This window comes from Castor canadensis, chromosome X, assembly GCF_047511655.1.
Source record: "Castor canadensis chromosome X, mCasCan1.hap1v2, whole genome shotgun sequence".
NCBI lineage: Eukaryota > Metazoa > Chordata > Mammalia > Rodentia > Castoridae > Castor > Castor canadensis.
Window position 1 is genome coordinate 133,886,722 of NC_133405.1, and position 16,219 is coordinate 133,902,940.

Sequence of the window (16,219 nt, forward strand, 5' to 3'; positions counted from 1 at the left end):
AACATGAAAAGTAGGAACAACAAAGTTTTTGAAAAAGGTCTTCCTTACTTTTTTGAAATATAAAGGAATTCTATTGTTCTAACATGATTTTTATTTTTTAATTTTTCTAGAAAATATCCACCTTATCTTAAGATCAATTCAAAGTTTGAAAGAACAAAGGTAAATACAATTGTCAAAAACTTCATCTTTTAAGGGCAAAACAATTTCTGCCGGGTGTCGAGGGGGTGAGGGGGAGAGGGAGGGGGCGGGGTGGGTGGTAAGGAAGGGGGTGGGGGCAGGGGGGAGAAATGACCCAAGCATTGTATGCACATATGAATTAAAAAAAAAAACTTCATCTTTAGTGCTTGCTTCAGCAGCACATATACTAAAATTGGAATGATACAGAGAAGATGAGCATGGCCCCTGTACAAGGATGACACATAAATTCATGAAGCAATCCATATTTTTTCATGTTCTTCTATTGCAACTTAAAATAAATGTCAAATAAAGTGTGTCATGCTATAAACATCTAAAAAAAACTTCATCATTTGAAAACCTGAGACTTCCCAAGTAGACTGGCAGATTAGAAGTTTCCTCAATTCCACTCCTTGAATGAAAAGAATCAGAGTAACAAAGGAGAGGAAGTGAGGAAGAACATCAAAAATCAAGAAAGAGGTGACAGGACAACAATTAAAGGACAGAGAAACAGAAAGACAATACAGTGAAAAGTAAGAAACATTCAACAGCTTCAATCCTGGCTCCTTAGTGGGGAGGGGAAGTCAAAGTTTTTTAAAAGCACAAGGTAAGCCAGGCAGCCCTGGTGACAAGAGACCGGCAATCCTAGTCACAGGAGAAATCCACAGTTCTCACAAAGATTAAATCCAATGCAGGGATTTGGTATGAGAGTGATTCCTCCTACATGTAGGCTAGCACTGGAGAAGAAATCCATTTATTTGCTGCCCATATCTTGGTGATCTATAGCCAAGTGCCCTGCTGAGAGGGGGCCTACTGTTAGAGACTGAGCTACTCTGGGAACCTGAAAACAGAATAATCACAAGTTAGGGAGCCTGGAAACACCTGCCACTGGGTAGGAGATGGAAAGGGGTATGTTGCACAAGGACTTGCTGAGAAACTTAAGCAGCAGGGAGGTCAAACTGTGGAGGGCACTGTGGTCAGTGGCCCTCTCCTCTGAGGTGAGGAGTAAGTTCCACTGCCTATGGATTACTGCAAAGATTGAGCGCTCTGAGCCCATGACCAGCAGACAGTTTGGCCTCTGGAGCTACTACATGGCCTCATGTGGTTTGCTGCCAGGTGGGACTGAGAGTTCTGTACCCACATCTGATGGATTGCTCAATTTCTGCAGTCTGTTCCTTCCAGCAAAATGGTCTACTGCTAGTCATGTTCTGAAAGCACTGAGACTGGCAGAGTTCTAGTTCCCTTGGTTTACCTCCTCCGGTGAAGAACTCAGTAATCTGTTCATTTACTCATTCTCCAATACACTGAAAGTTAGCCCTCAGCTTGGACATTTGCTGCCTCCAAGTTCACAGACTGGGAACCTCTGAAATGAGTGAGGATCTGCCCATCCTGCAGGCAACAAAGCTCATTAGCACCAGCAGTGGCTCCCAGTATGCAAAGAAGGGAAGTGTCTAAAGTGAATTCAGCCATGACACTGCCAACATACTGTTGACTGGCCAGACACTCAGCTTGCAGATGGCACCAACCTGTACAGTGGGAACAGAGAGGAACTACAACAGACTCCAGCTATGGCCCACTACTCCACCTACACCTGGATGATTCCAATATGAGAGGACTCAGAAAGAAGCTTCTTCAATTCTTTGTATTTTTTAAAGGTATTTTTTTAGTGCTGATTTTACTTTATTTTGAACATTTTTTACTTTATTTGTATTCTTCTTACATTTACCTAATTTTATTTATGTATTTTTCTCTCCATGATCAGATTTTTAATCTCTTGTTCTTCTCTTCATCTCACATTTTTTTCTTTCTCTTCTTTTATTTAATACTGCATCTTCATTCTTTTTTCTTTCTCTTTCCCAACCTTTATTTCATTGTTTTATTATTATTTTTATCTTTTAAAAATTTTCATTTCATACTTTATTCTACATTATTTTTGCCACTTTCTTTCCTATGGTTATTGGTGGTATCATAGCTGTCTCTCTAATTTATGTTTATTGTATTTCCACATAAGGTGTTTTTGTTATTGTTGCTGTGAAGGCATTTTGTTTTCTTCTCTATGAGCAGTACTGGGGATTGAGCCCTCAAGAGATGGCTTTTTACCAAGAAGACCCCCATATGAAACCAAAAGAGATATCAATCCCAACAGATGTGCAAACTACAATATAGAAACACAAGAAATATGAAAATCTAGGCAGCAAAACTTCTCCAAAAGTTTATAACTCTTCAATAACTAAATCCAAAGATATCGAAACTATTGATATGACAGAAAAAGAATTCAAAAGTCTAGTTTTAAAAATGATCAATGACCTAAAGGAGGATTCAAATAAAAAGATGAATGAAGTAAAGAAGTCAATTCAAAACCTGGATGAGATATTCAACAATTTGGACAAGAAATTTACTAAAGAGATAGAGATTCTTAAAAACAAAGTAGAAATCTTGGAAATGAAAAGTTTGATAAATGAAATTATATATCCTGATAGAAAACATTGTCAATAGACTAGTCCAGGTAGAAGAAAGAACTGAAGAATAAAGATTAAAGACAAGGTTGAGGAATTATTGTATTTAGATAATAAAGAAAAAAAAGCATGACCACAACATTCAAGACCTCTAGAACATGATTAAGAGACCAAAACTATAAATCTATATCTCAAAAGGAACTGAGATACAGAGTAAAGGCACAGAAAACCTAGTCAATGAAATTATAGTAGTTATTTCCCCAAATCTAGTGAAAGAAATGCATATCCCAGTACAGGGGACATTTAGAGCTCCAAATAGACAAAACCAGAAAAGAAATTCCCCATGTCATGTTATACTGAAAATGTTAAGTGTACAAAACAAAGAAAGAATACTGAAAGTCACAAGAAAGAAGTTCCAAGTTAATTATAAAAGCAAACCTATCAGAATAACAGAAGATCTCTTAGCAAAAACCCTTACGGTCAGAACACATACTGATGTATTTCAAGCCCCAGAACAAAATAATTGCCAACCAAAATTACTGCATCCAGCAAAACTATGCCTTAATATCAAAGGAAAAGTAAATATGATCCATGACAAGCATAAACTAAATCAATTTATGACCACTAAACCTGCACTGTGTAAGATACTTGAAGAAATATTACACTCAGAAAAGGAATAAAGTCGGGCAAAATTATAAGAACTCAGGAAATAATAAATCTCACTGTAAGAATTGATAAACAAACAAGAATTAGGAAAGAATTAAATATTATTAACTGCAAACCTCTCCAATGAAGAAGACAGAAATAAGTAATACCTGTCAATATTTACCTTAAATCAAACAGTCTTAACTCTCCATTTAAAAGATGCAAACTGGATGAATGGATTTAAAAACAAGACTCAACTATTTGCTATCTGAAAGAAACTCACCTCAATGGAAATGAGCACAGACTGAAAGTGAAAGGATGGAAATTGACAATGAAAGCAAACAAAATTCAAAAGCAAGCAGGAGTAGCTATACTCATATCTGACAAAACAGACTTCAAATCAAAATTAGTAAGAAAGGATATAGAAGATCACTACATATTAATAAAAGGAACAATCAAGCAAGAAAAGATAATGATTACAAATATATATGCACTGAACATTAGAGTACCCAATTTCATAAAGCAAATAGTACTAGACATAAAAAGATAAATAGGTCCAGACACAATAATAGTGGGTGACTTCAATACTACAGTCTAATCAATACATATATCATCAAGACAAAATTAGCAAAGAAACTTCAGAGTTAAAGTATACCATAGAGCAAATGGACTTAAAGACATCTACAGAACATTCCATCCAACTGCTGTAGAATACACATTTTTTTCAGCAGCCCATGGAACTTTCTCCAAAATAGATAGCAAGTAAGGATGTAAATCAAGTTTTAATAAATGTTTAAAAATTTAAACATTAAATTTAAGCACCTAAACAGTGCTTTAATGAACAATGAGATTGAAACAGGGAAAAGTCTTCCAACAAAGGAAAACACCATGACCAGATGGATTCACTGCTCAATTCTACCAAAATTTTAAAGAGGAGTTAACATCAATACTCCTCAGACTGCTCCATGAAATAGAAAGGGCATGACCATTCAAAACTTCTTCTATGAAGTAATAACAACAACAAACTATACACCAATTCCCTTGATGTGCATAGATGCAAAAATCTTCAATAAAATACTTGCAAACTGAATTCAACAACACATTAAAAAGATCAAACACCATCATCAAGTTGGTTTCATTGCAGGGATGCAAAGATGTTTTGGTATATGCAAATCAATAAATGTAATTAAGCACATAAATGGACTCAAGGACAAAAATCACATGATTATTTCAGTTGATGCAAAATTCAACCTCACTTCATGATAAAAGCTTGAAAGAAACTAGGAATAGAAGGATCATACCTCAACATAATAAAGGTTATATATGACAAGCCTATAGTTAACATTATATTGAATAGGGAAAAATGGAAAGCATTTCTTTTAAAATCAGGAATGAGACAAGGGTGTATACTTGCTCCACTCTTATTCAATACAGTGTTTGAATTCTTAATCAGAGCAATAGGCAAGAGAAAAAAAATAAAAGGGATACAAATAGGAAAGGGAGAAGTCAAAATATCCCTATTTGTAGATGATATGATCTTACAACTCTAAAGTCCCTAAAGAATTCACCAGAAAACTCTTAGATATGATAAGTATCTAAGACCAAAGAGCATGATACAAAATCAACATAGAAAAGTCAGCAGATTTTCCATATACCAACAATGAACAGGCTGACAAAGAAATCAGGAAAATAATCCCATTCACTATAGCCTCAAAAAATACTTATGAAAAAGCTAACTAAAGAGGTGAATGACCTCTACAATGAAAACTATGAAACACTGAAGAAACTGAAGAAGACACAAAAAGATGGAAAGACTTCCATGTTCATGGGTCAGCAGAATCAATATTTTGAAAATGGCCATAATACCAAAAGCAATAAATGCAATATCCATCAAAATTCCAATGACATTCTTCACAGAACTAGAAAAATCAATTCTAAAATTCATAAGGAAGCAAAAGTGACCACAAATAGCCAAAGCCATCCTGAGCAAAAAGAGTAATGTTAGAGGTAACACAATACCTCATTTCAAATTGTATTATAGACATAGTAACAAAACCATTATGGTACTGGAACAAAAACAGACATCTAGACCAAGGGAATAGAATATAGGACCCAGAAATAAATCCATGCAACTACAGCCATCCGATTCTCAACAATGGGGTCAAAAACATACATTGGAGAAAAGATGAACTTTTCAAAAAATTTTGTGAGAAAAACTGGATATTCATATGTAGAATAGAAACTATACCCCTATCTCTCACCCTGTAGCAAATAATCAATTCAAAACATATCAGAGATGCCCCACTACTGATGAATGGATCAAGAAAATGTGGTGTTTATACAAAATGGAATTTTACTCAGCCATGAAGAAGAATGAAATCTTACCATTCACAAGTAAATGGATGGAACTGGAGATCATCATCCTGAGCGAGGCTAGCCAGGCTCAGAAGACCAAAAATCGTATGTTCTCCCTCATATGAGGACTTTAGATCTAGGGCAAATACAGCAATGTTGTAGGACTTGGGTCACATGACAAGGGGAGAGCACATATGGGAGGTATGGGGATAGGCAGTAAACCCAAAACTTGAAAGCGTTTGATGTCCCCACTCTAGAAGAACTAATAAAGAAACCTTAAAGCGACAGAGGTCAACATGAGAAGGGGATCAGAAACCAGTGTAAAGATCAGTTAGAGCCAAATCAACTTGGGTTGTAACACATTTGTACATGGAAGTAATGCTAGGAATCTCTCTGTATTGCTATCCTTATCTCAACTAGCAAAAACTCTTTGTCTTCCTTATTATGTTTATGTCTTCTCTTTAACAAAATTAGAGATAAGGGCAGAACAGGTTCTGCCTAGAAGCGAGGGGCAGTGGGGAGAGGGTGAGGGCAGGGGGCAGGGGGGAGAAATGACCCAAACAATGTATGCATATGTGAATACATTAATAATAAAAAAAACCCAACAAAATGTATCAGAGAAAGACCTTACAGAAAGACCTGAAACTTTGAAACTACTCGAGAAAAACACTTCAAGACATAAGCATAGGCAATGACTGTCTGAATTGCACACTAATAACTCAGGAAATAATAGTGACAATTGACAAATGGAATTGTATCATATTAAAAAGCTTCTACAGAACAAAACAAACAACTCACAGAGTGAAGAAACAGCCTAGAGCACTGAAGAAAATCTTTGACAGCTATCCATCTCACAAAGAATTAGAATCTAGAACATATAAAGAACTCAAAAATTCAAATACCAAGAGCAAAAACTCCAATAAATAAATGGGCAAATGAACTGAACAGAGAGTTCTCAAAACAAAAAGTACAAATGGCCAATAAATAGATGAAGAAATGCTCAGTGTCTTAGCCATCAGAGAAATACAAATCAGACTACATTGAGTTCCCATCTCACCATAGTCAGAATGGCTATCACTAAGAAAATAAAAACAAAGAAATGCTAGAGACGATGTGGGGGGAAATTGGACCTTTATACACTGTTAGTAGGAATATAAATTAGTCTTGCCACTATGGAAATCAGTATGGAGATTCCTCAAAAAATTAAAAATAGAACTACCATATGATCCAGTTACATCAATCCTGAGTATATACTCAAAGGAATCAAAGGCAGCATGCAACACCAATACCTACATATTAACCAGGTTATGGAACCAGTCTAGGTGCCTATCAACAGATGAATGCATAAATAGAAATATGATATATATGTATACAAATATATACATAATGGAGTATCATCCAGCCATAAAGAAGAACAAAATCAGGAAAATGGATGGAACTTGGGATCATCATGTTAAGAGAACCGTGTCAGAATCAGAAAGACAAATATCATGTGTTCTCTCACATGTGGGATATGCATTTTTAAAAGACATGAAAATAGAAGGGGGACTATTTGGAAAGAGGAAGTTGGCCAGCAAGTGGGGGTGAGAAACAACTAAGGTAATGGGGGGTAAGTATGATCAAAGTACATTATATACATGTATTAAAATATAATAGTGAAACCCATTATTTTGTACAATTAATATATGCTAATAAAATATTTCCTAAGCAACAAAAGAAATCCTGAAATTTTCTTTATTTTTTGCAGTACTGGGGTTTTAATTCAGGGCTTTACACTTGCTAAGCAGGCACTCTAGCCCTGAAATTTCTTTTTAACAGTACACAGTAAAGCCTGAGTCACTACATAATGCTGTGTGTTGCTGCTCTGCGCTTCTTGCTTCTAGCTGTTACTACAACTTCATATTTCAGGCACTAAAAATTAATATCCTGGGTAATTTTTGTCCTTGTCTGTGTAGTTCTTCCCATATGCAGTAAATGAATAATTTTTTAATTAAATAAATGTGAAATAGTTCAGTTCATGCATAGAAATGGCTTTAATAAGTGTATATTACATACACAATTGTTGAAGAATATGGTTAAGAAACAATATTTTCACACCTGCAACTGTTTATTAGAACCAAGGATCAGAAAAAATAAATTACTTGGAAACTGTATTTTTAAGGATTTCTATAAGTATATTTGCTTTCTTAATAACTTGCATAATAAATGCATCTGCTTGTTAAATTTATCTTAGTCGGGAGATGAAGAAGAAGCCTCATTTACATAAGGACATCATGAACTAAGTCAAAGCTCATTTCAAAGGATACTTTTCAGTCAAAATTAACTTCTCTTCTTCTGTAAGAGTTTTCATAGCTCGTAGCAAACATTCTTTTAAAGTACACATGGAATATTTTTATAGGGTGGAATACAGACAGAGCCACAAAACAAGTCTCAATAAATTTGAAGACTCTATATTCATACAAAGTGTATTTTCTCACCATAAACTCTGAATCAGTGAAGTGTGGTCTGTATTACTGATGAAGCCTGCCTCTTCCCGATACATAAGGAATTTCCAAATAGAAGGCATGATTGTAATGCTAGGCATGGTGGCACATATTTGTTATCCCAGCACTGGGGAGGTAGAGATAGAAAGATTGTGAGTTCAAGGCCAGTAGGGCCCAAAGTGAGATCCTGCTCCCCACCTCCCCCCCAAAAGGACCACTGTGTGGCCTGGATGATATTAAACATACAATGGCTACACAGGACTATTCCACCTCCACACTACCTCCCTTCCATTTTCAGCCTAATGGGCTGGACACATTGTCAGCTAATATCCAATGTGAACAGAAGCAGACTCTTAACCTAGTCATACGAGATGAAGGGATTTCATCAACTTATCAATGTTTTGTGATAAAGAATTAGAAGTGGTAACAGAAAACCACTGGATATCTCTTGAAGATTTATTTTATATATTTACCTCTCAATTGCTAGAGATAAATTGCATATAATTCACATTCCAAGGTGTGGGTTTAATATTTCCCCAAGTTTTTATTGTCATCATACCCAGACTAATGTCAAGTACTTCCCTAAATCCATTGTTAACAAAATCCATAAGAAGAATCCAAGTTAAAAATTCATTTCTTACTTCTTTGTCCTAAAAACCTGGTAGAAATACATGTAGTCTACTTTTTCTAAGGGAGATAGTTCACATCAGTCTGAGTGGAATCAAAGAATAGAATAAGAAGAGGAATGAATAACTTCTTGTGAAATAGTCTACCCCTTCCCCAAATCCCACCTATCCAATAGGACACAATTTCATGATGAAGCCTGTTGTCAACTACCTACTTCTTAAAATATGATACTATTTTGGAGAATGCCTGGTCAAGGGGATGTTCTAATATGATCCAAGGAACCCTGGTGGGGTTCCACTGAACTCCTATTGAGGGGCTGTAGAACATGACTTGACTGTCATGGGGCACCCGAACAGAGTTCTCCTTTTTCTTTTTGTTTACTCTTCTAGTAATTTATCAGTGGGGCAGGGATCTGTGATTTAAGGGTTTAAAGCCACTGGGGACAGAGTCACTTCTACAATGAGGAAGGTCACAAATTTTCTAACCATGAAACTGGAAAAATCTCTCTCTCAAAAAAACAAACCCAAACACACTAGTTATTTCAGCATTCTGGAACTTGACCATAGGCATACAACAAGCAGAAGCACTAATTCATGGACATTACTGAACCTCAATTAAAAAAGAACTGGAGGCTGCAGGAGTCATACTTAGGCCTGCTCCCACCCCTACCTTCCTACCCTGTCTCCTGCCAGTTCTAACAGTGCAGTAGTTCAACCAGGGAAGGGTAAGCTATGAATACCAGTAGCTTTATTGTGTCTGCTTGAAGTGGAGGAAGGTCATTGATAACCTTTCATTAATTTTTAAGTGAATTTTTTATTAGCATATATTAGTTATATGGGGGGGTTTCATTGTGACATTTACTGTGCTTATAATGTATCTTAATTAGATTCACCTCTCCATCCTTCTTCCTCATCCCCCTTCCTCCAATTCATATAACATCAAATTTAACATCTTAACCAATTTTTAAGATCATTCATATTAAAATACAGCCAATCTCCAGAACTCTTTTTTAAATTTTTAAATTTTTTTATTATTCATATGTGCATACAATGCTTGGGTCATTGCTCCCCCCTGCCCCCACCCCCTCCCTTACCACCCACTCTGCCCCTCCCTTTCCTCCCCACTCCCACAATACCCGGCAGAAACTATATTGCCTTATCTATAATTTTGTTGAAGAAAAAGTATAAGCAATAATAGGAAGGAACAAGGGTTTCTGCAAGTTGAGATAAGGATAGCTATACAGGGAGTTGACTCACATTAATTTCCTGTGCGTGTGTGTTACCTTCTAGGTTAATTTTTGATCTAACCTTTTCTCTAGTTCCTGGTCCCCCATTCCTATTGGCCTCAGTTGCTTTTAAGGTATCTGCTTTAGTTTCTCTGCATTGAGGACAACAAATGCTAGCTAATTTTTTAGGTGTCTTACCTATCCTCACCCCTCCCTTGTGTGCTCTTGCTTTTATCATGTGCTCAAAGTCCAATCCCATTGCTGTGTTTGCCCTTGATCTAATGTCTGAATATGAGGGAGAACATAGTATTTTTGGTCTTTTGGGCCAGGCTAATCTCACTCAGAATGATGTTCTCCAATTCCATCCATTTACCAGCGAATGATAACATTTTGCTCTTCTTCATGGCTGCATAAAATTCCATTGTGTATAGATACCACATTTTCTTGATCCATTCGTCAGTAGTGGGGCATCTTGGCTGTTTCCATAACTTGGCTATTGTGAATAGTGCCGCAATAAACATGGGTGTGCAGGTGCCTCTGGAGTAACCTGTGTCACAGTCTTTTAGGTATATCCCCAAGAGTGGTATTGCTGGATCAATGTTTAGCTTTTTAAGAAGCCTCCAAATTTTCTTCCAGAGTGGTTGTACTAGTTTACATTCCCACCAGCAGTGTAAGAGGGTTTCTTTTTCCCCACATCCTCGCCAACACCTGTTGTTGGTGGTGTTGCTAATGATGGCTGTCCTAACAGGGGTGAGGTGGAATCTTAGTGTGGTTTTAATTTGCATTTCCTTTATTGCTAGAGATGGTGAACATATTTTCATGTGTTTTTTGGCCATTTGATGTTCTTCTTCTGAGAAAGTTCTGTTTAGTTCACTTGCCCATTTCTTTATTGGCTCATTAGTTTTTGGAGAATTTAGTAGTTCTATTTTGATCTGGTCTGTTTGGTGTCCTGGAGGCCTCTTGCATCTGTATGGGCAAAGTTTTCTCTAGATTTGGGAAATTTTCCGTTATTATTTTGTTGAATATATTATGCATTCCCTTTGCTTGCACCTCTTCTCCTTCTTTGATGCCCATGATTCTCAAGTTTGGTCTTTTGATTGAGTCATTGAGTTCTTGCATTTTATTTTCACAAGTCTTGAGTTGTTTAATTAATAGTTCTTCAGTTTTTCCTTTAATTACCATTTCATCTTCGAGTTCTGAGATTCTGTCTTCTGTTTGTTCTATTCTGCTGGATTGGCCTTCTGTTTTGTTTTGCAATTCTGTTTCATTCTTTTTTCTGAGGTTTTCCATATCCTGGGTGGTTTCCTCTTTAATGTTGTCTATTTTTGTACTGAGTTCATTTATCTCTTTATTAATCGTGTTCTCTGTTTCACTTTGGTATTTATACAGTGCGTCTATGGTTTCCTTTATTTCTTCTTTTGCTTTTTCAAATTCTCTATTTTTGTTGTCTTGGAATTTCTTGAGTGTCTCCTGTACATTTTGGTTGACCCTATCCAGTATCATCTCTATAAAATTCTCATTGAGTACCTGTAGTATGTCTTCTTTTTAATTATTCTTGTGGGCTTTATTGGGTTCTTTGGCATAGTTTATCTTCATTTTGTTGGAGTCTGGATCTGAGTATCTATTTCCTTCATTTCCCTTTGGTTCCTGTACTAATTTTTTTGTGGGGAAACTGGTTTCCACGTTTTTTCTGTCTTCCCGTCATTGCCCTTGGTATTGTTATTTTCCCTGTACTGTGTGCAATTAAGTATTTTCTGGCTTGTAATAATAGCACTAGTGATATTTAGAATAGAAGGGTGAGAGGAGATGGAAAGCAAAGAAGTTAAAGGAAAAGGGAAAAACAAATAAACTAGTAGAAAAAACAAAACAAACAAACAAAAAATGTTTCAAAGATATAAATAGGAAGAGACAGCGTACTAATCAACTGTAAGCTAAAAAGGCATTAGAGAGACAGAGAGTGGATTGAAAATAAAAAATAAAAAGAGTAAAGATAAGAATAAAAATAAAAAATAAGTAAATGAAAGAAAAAAAAATAATGGGAGAGATTCCAAGATGGCAGCTAGAGGGAGGAAGCAGAAAGTGTGCCTCCTATAGTAAAATCTAGGAGAGACACTGCAGACACACCTTGCGGGCAAAACTACCGAGAAGAGGCAAAACTTTGACCCTTCCACACCTCCAGCCTGCGCAGAGAATCTCCACTTCACGTTAAAAGGAGAAACCAGGAGGGCCCCTGGGCTGCCAGCCGCCCGTGCCCAGATGGCTTGGGAAGATGCGGACAAGGTGAGCTTAGCAGTACTGCGGTACTCCCACAGACAACCCGGGGCCAGAGCAGCATAGCCCCCTGGACAGACCAACATCCACCCGAGGAAAAAAAGAGAAAATGAGTAATAAGCAATAAAAACAATAAAGATACATGGGAAAGAGGGTGGGGTGCACTGAGCACCAAAGAATGGGGGAAGGGAATCCTTCCCGGAACTGTAAATAAACAAGCCAGGCAGGCCGGAGAGGCTCCAGTGGGAGTGGAGGCGCGCACCCAGCAACCAGGAGTGGGAAAGCTTGTGAGAGTGGCGGAGGGAGGAAAACTCCACAGGAGAGGAGGGAAGACCCACCTCCCACATGAGCTGTAAACAAACATGGCGGTTGGCAGGAGCAGCAGCACCACCCAGTAATCAGGAGCAGGAAAGCTTGAAAAGTGGCAGTGGGAGGAAAACTCCACAGGAGAGGGGGGAGGACCCACTTCCCACATGAACTGTAAACAAACACGCAGGCCAGAGAAAGCGGGTGCAGTGTCACCTTTCCCAGTGTACTTGGAAAGGGGAAAGCTTGTAGCAGAGGCTCATGCACAGGAGAACTCTGAGTAAACAAAGCCTGCAGGGCCAGGTGAGTGTTAAGCTCACCCCAGAGATCTGCATAAACAACACCTCCAGCAACAGCAGGCTGACAGCAGTGGGCCGGCAAGCCACAGCTGCAGATAGCATTCACACAACAGTCTCCAGACTCTTTTTTTTTTTTCTCTCTCCCTACATTTGATGAGAGAACAACCGAACTACACCTGCATGCTGAAAAACTTACTGAAACTGTATTGCATTTGAACTTGGGACACTTTGTGGGGTTTTTTTTTGTGTGCAGTTTTGTTCTACTTTATGCGTCCCCTTTGATGAGACAACTACAGAACAACATCTGAGGCACCATCTCCAGGACTGGAGACTGAGACGGACACCAAAATTATTAAGACTGAAACTTCATTGCATTTGAACTTGGAGGTTTTTTTTCTTTTTTAATCAATTTTTCATTTTGTTTTATTTTATTTTTATATATGTATATATTTCTCTCATTTGCTTATTTTTTATTTTTATTATCTTTATTTTTATTTTTTATTTTCAATCCTCTGTCTCTCTAATGCCTGTTCAGCTTACTGTCGATTAGTACACTAACGCTCCCTGTTTATACCTTTGAAACTTTCTTGTTTGATTCCTTGTTTTCTCCTACTTGTCGGTTTATTTGTTTTTCCCTTTTCTTTAACTTCTTGCTTTCCATCTACTCTCACCCTTCCATTCTAAATATTACCATTGTTATTATTACAAGCTAGAAAATACTTAATTGCACACAGTATAGGGACAGTAACAACACCAAGGACAATGACAGGAAGACAGAAAAATAGGGAAACCAGTTTCCCCACAGCAAAAAATTAGTACAGGAACCAGAGGGAAATGAAGAAAACAGATATTCAGATCCAGACTCCAACAAAATGAAGATAAACTTTGCCAAAGAACCCAATAAAGCCCACAAGAATAATTTAAAAAAAGACATACTACAGGTACTCAATGAGAATTTTATAGAGATGATACTGGACAGGGCCAAACAAAATGTACAGGAGACACTCAAGAAATTCCAAGACAACAAAAATAGAGAATTTGAAAAAGCAAAAGAAGAAATAAAGGAAACCATAGAAGCACTGTATAAATACCAAAGTGAAACAGAGAACATGATTAATAAAGAGATAAATGAACTCAGTACAAAAATAGACAACATTAAAGAGGAAACCACCCAGGATGTGGAAAACCTCAGAAAAAAGAATGAAACAGAACTGCAAAACAAAACAGAAGGCCAATCCAGCAGAATAGAACAAACAGAAGACAGAATCTCAGAACTCGAAGATGAAATGGTAATTAAAGGAAAAACTGAAGAACTATTAATTAAACAATTCAAGACCTGTGAAAATAAAATGCAAGAACTCAATGACTCAATCAAAAGACCAAACTTGAGAATCATGGGCATCGAAGAAGGAGAAGAGGTGCAAGCAAAGGGAATGAGTAATATATTCAACAAAATAATAATGGAAAATTTCCCAAATCTAGAGAAAGATATTCCCATACAGATGCAAGAGGCCTCCAGGACACCAAACTGACCAGATCAAAATAGAACTACTCCACGACATATCATCATTAAAACAACAAGTTCAGAAACTAGGGAAAGAATATTGAAGGCTGTAAGAGAGAAAAAACAAGTAACATACAAAGGTAAACCCATCAAAATCACAGCAGACTTCTCAACAGAAACATTAAAAGAAAGAAGAGTGTGGGGTGAGATCTTCCGGGCACTGAATGAAAATAACTTCAACCCCAGGATACTCTACCCAGCAAAACTATCATTCAAAATAGATGGAGCAATAAAAGTCTTCCATGATAAGTAGAAACTAAAACAATATGTGACCACAAAGCCACCATTACAAAAGATTCTGCAAGGGATTCTGCACACAGAAGGTGAAACCCAACTTAACCATAAAAAGACAGGCAGCACCAAACCACAGGAAAAGAAAAAGCAAGAAAGTAGAGAGTAACCTCAACTTAGGTACACACAATCAAACCTTCAAACAACTAAGACAACTAAATGACAGGAATCACCACATATGTATCAGTACTAACACTTAATGTTAATGGACTTAATTCCCCCATCAAAAGGCAATGCTTGATGAAATGGATTAAAGAGGAAGATCCAACAATTTGTTGCTTTACAGGAAACCCATCTCACCAACAGAAATAAGCATAGGCTAAGGATGAAAGGCTGGAAGAAGATTTAGCAAGCCAATGGCCCCTGAAAACAGACAGGAGTTGCAATACTTCTCTCTGACAAAGTAGACTTCAAACCTACATTGATCAAACGAGATAAAGAAGGACATTCCATGCTAATAAAAGGGGAAATAGACCAAAAGGAAATAATAATCATCAACCTGTATGCACCCAATGTCAACGCACCCAATTTCATCAAACATACCCTGAAAGACCTAAAAGCATATATTAACTCCAACACAGTGGTTGTGGGAGACTTTAACACCCCGTTATCATCAATAGATAGGTCATCCAAACAAAAAATCAATAAAGAAATCCAAGATCTGAAATATACAACAGATCAAATGGACCTACTTGATGTCTACAGAACATTTCATCCAACTTCTACACAATATACATTCTTCTCAGCAGCCCATAGAACCTTCTCCAAAATAGATCATATCCTAGGGCACAAAGCAAGTCTCAGCAAATATAAGAAAATAGAAATTATACCGTGCATACTATCTGATCACAATGCAGTAAAAGTAGAACTCAACAACAAAAGTAAAGACAAAAAACATGCAAACAGCTGGAAACTAAATAACACATTACTTAATGAAGAATGGATCATTGAGGAAATAAAAGAGGAAATAAAAAAGTTCCTGGAAGTCAATGAAAATGAAAACACAACCTACTGGAACCTATGGGACACAGCAAAGGCAGTCCTGAGAGGAAAGTTTACAACCATGAGTGCATATATTAAAAAGACTGAAAGATCCCAAATCAGTGACCTACTGATACATCTCAAACTCCTAGAAAAACAAGAACAAGCAAAAACCAATACAAATAGAAGGAGAGAAATAATCAAAATAAGAGCTGAAATCAACGAAATAGAAACCAAAAAACCATACAAAGAATTAATGAAACAAAAAGTTGTTTCTTTGAAAAAATAAACAAGATCGACAGACCCCTGGCAAACCTGACTAAAATGAGGAGGGAAATAGCCAAGGCAATACTCAGTCAAAAGAACAATGCTGGAGGTATCACAATACCTGACTTCAAACTATATTACAAAGCAATAACACTAAAAACAGCATGGTACTGGCACAAAAACAGACATGAAGACCAGTGGAACAGAATAGAGGAACCAGATATGAAGCCACACAACTATAACCAACTTATCTTTGACAAAGGAGCTAAAAATAT

At 36.9% G+C, this 16,219-nt stretch overlaps 1 non-coding gene across 1 annotated transcript; it reads left to right on the forward strand.

Moving 5' to 3' along the window:
• Nucleotides 1-340: 340 nt before the first annotated feature.
• Nucleotides 341-447, forward strand: LOC141420016 (U6 spliceosomal RNA). The gene has a single exon (XR_012444723.1). It is a non-coding gene; the product is annotated as a U6 spliceosomal RNA (small nuclear RNA).
• The last annotated feature ends 15,772 nt before the right edge of the window (nt 448-16,219 follow it).